The sequence below is a fragment of the Fusarium oxysporum genome, chromosome 15, assembly GCF_000149955.1.
Source record: "Fusarium oxysporum f. sp. lycopersici 4287 chromosome 15, whole genome shotgun sequence".
Classification (NCBI taxonomy): Eukaryota; Fungi; Ascomycota; class Sordariomycetes; order Hypocreales; family Nectriaceae; genus Fusarium; species Fusarium oxysporum.
This window is the reverse complement of record NC_031000.1, coordinates 1,752,910-1,756,052: the sequence shown is the minus strand read 5'-3', so window position 1 is coordinate 1,756,052 and position 3,143 is coordinate 1,752,910.

Sequence of the window (3,143 nt, the reverse complement as noted above, 5' to 3'; positions counted from 1 at the left end):
AGTGTCCTGCCAGTCTCACCCTGCGTAATCGTGAGATCACGTTCAAACCCTCTATGTGGATAACTTGCAGCCTCCCGCTCAAACGCTAGTCCTTCAGGCAAGGCGCTTAATTCCTCGTCTTCTTCTTGGGTAGAAGCATCCAGATTGATGCTAGATCCCTGTGGGACCTCTGCATCAGTGAGATGCTGAATAAGTTCTTCCTCGTTTAGTTCTTTTAAATCATCCTTGAGGTGTTGGACATCCCCAGAGAACGTCTCCTTCTCGTTGAAGATCACGTCTCTAGTGGAGATGACCTTGTTGGTCAACGGATTCCAGACCCTGTAGATGTTTGTCGAGTTATACCCGACCAGGTATCCTATCCAACCTCGGGGATTGAGTCGTTGTCGCCGATTCTTCTTTTTCAAAGCATCGGTCGTCATCGCAAAGGCTTTACAGCCATACACGCGTAGGTGTGTTTGATCGGGCTTACGCTCCGTGACAACCACGCCGTCCCTAAAGGCAAAGTAAGTGTAGAAACGCTCATATGGCGTCTTCCAATTGTAGATATACTTGGGTGTCCTATTGTATAGGTATACGGCAGCGCGCCAGATCTCAACCCAAAGGAACGAAGGCAGCTTTGCTCCAGCTCTCATTGCACGAGCTTTCTCCTTGATCACACCCCCCGAGCGCTCTGCGCCGCCATTTTGACTTTGGGCATATGGCGCGGAGGGCTCTAGGCGCATCCCGTTTTTGATACTGAGGAAGTCACTTACCTGGTGACTATCCGGGATCTCGTTATCACACTCGATGACTTCGGGCCTACACTGGAGTTGTCGCTCTAGTGTTCTGAGTAGATGCTCAAGTGCACCGATAAGCGTTGGTGCAGTTCGATCGGGAAGATAATAGTCCCAGATATAGCCAGAGTAACGGTCGGTGACCAGCATAGCTGAAGTGTAGCCTGGATCCCCACTCATGTCGTGGAAATCAATAGCGAGTCGGATTCCAGCCTTCTCGGGTGGAACTCGTCTTTGTCGACGGACTTGGCGCTTCACCTTCGCCATTCCACAAGCATCACACTCAACCGTGGAGATCCCTCTGATCTTCACCCCCCGACATTGGCCCACGAGGTGCTTGAGTGCTTCAGGCCCTGGGTGTCCAAGTCGAAGGTGCCAAAAGGTTTCGTCTCCACTGCGAGGAGGGCGTTTAGTCCACGAATCATACTGTTTCCGTTTGGCTAGGAATGCCGCTGCCGTTGTTGATTTGTCGATATACTCCAGTACGTACTGGTCGAAATGATCCGTCAATGTGCAGAGGATTGAATCATCTTTCCTGCGGATTTGGTTGTTATTCCCTTTGGTATCCCAGTAGTAGCCCCTTTTCCGCAACTGGCGGTATGACACAATATTGCATGCAAAGTTTATGCAATGAGCTACATCTCGCAATCTGAGAAGAGAGGGTCCTTGAGGTCCTTGAACGCGAATATCCACGTTCCCGTACCCGTGAATGGCCACTGGTGACTCCCCTGCGTAGACGAAGTCTCCAGACGGTGCCGGTCGGTAGTTGAGGAACCTGCACACTTCATTGAAGATATGGATTGTCGATCCAGAGTCAAGGATGGCAGAATGTCTGAGAGGGTAGGGGGCACAGTTGAAGGCTGCGATAAAGTTGTGCATCACTAGGTAGCTTGCCTTGACGTGTGCCATACCCCGCCCAAGTCACTCGTCCTGAGTGGTTCTGTCTCTACTTTTGGACAATCGTTTGACTTCCTCCACCAAACCAGTATCGTTCTTGAGACGGTCGTTTATTAATCGTTGTATCGCTTGGTTGGGCTCCCATCCTTCGGCTTTCTGGGCTGGGAATAAGTACCAGCAGCCTTTCCAGTCATGGAAACCTAAACATCCTCGACAAGTAGGGCCATCCGGGTTCGGATTGACGGTCGTCTCTGCTCGTTTTCGTTTTATTGATACTCCTCTTCCGCCGCCTCGTGCTCTACGCCCACGGCCTTGGCCTCGCGTATCTCGATGTGCATAGGATGTTTCGTCCGTCGCCCAATCTGAGGCGTCTCCTTGGACTTCAATAGTGTCATTATCGCGGTCTGTGATTTCAGGTCTGTCGTTCCTGGATGCAGCGCCGTATGTGGCTGCGAATGCGCCTCTCTTGATTCCTGACGGCCTTCCGCTAGCGTTGGCCATTTTGGCTTCGTATCGAATGTCGGCAGCGACCTCTCGATAGTTGAGGGAATTGTTGAGGATTTGAGGGCGTCGGTGTTGTCGGAAAGTAGATGCCCAGCTGGGGAGGACGTGATACATTGCTCGGTTCAGGTCTTCCGCCCAGCATTGCGCGTCGAGGGCATCGGGGACTTTCTTGCTGATCGCTTCGGCCATGGTCGTCTCCCACTCCGTGACCCACTCGTTGAGTTTGTTGATCTTCGGGGCTGTATGTACGGCTTTGTGGTACTTGTCGCGCGCTTCGGGTCGAAGGCGTTCGTTGTATACCACTCCAGATCTTCGTAGCTCCTGATACCACTTGTCTAATCGGTCTCCCGTGACGCAGGATGTTTTCTGATACGTGGCCGAGACCGTCTTGAGGACAAACTCGACCAGCTTCTGCTCCTGTTTCTTCGTCTCTCTATACGCCGTTTCTTTCAGAGAGTAGATCCTGATATCATGCTCGTATTCCGCTCTTCCTTCAGACGTCAACTCTCCGATTCGCCGGGGCGGTACGTAATCTGAGCTGGGCGTCATTGTGCCACTATCGGGATCGTCCGGATCTGCTTGTCTGGGGTAGTCTCGGATTTCTGGAAGTTCTGGTCGCTGAGGCCATCGGATACGATCGGTTGGATCAATATACTGCCACAGGTCGTAGGCGTGCGCCAGTTTCTTGAATTCGTTGGACCAGGAGTCCCAATCCTCCGGAGACGCGTAGCTAATGGTCCTCTCGGCGTGTTTGGCCGACATGGTGATAGAATGAACCGAAAGTCGTATGCATTTGGGTGCGCGGGTCGCTGAGATGCAATTGAGACTCTTAATTGTTAGACATTACGTGTATTCGGTTCATTGATGTGAATTGCATGCGGCAATCGCTAATCGACCAACAGACCTTGGGCGAGCGAGGCACCGCTACCGCAGCGATGGAGATAGAGAAGAGAAACTCCGGACTGCAGC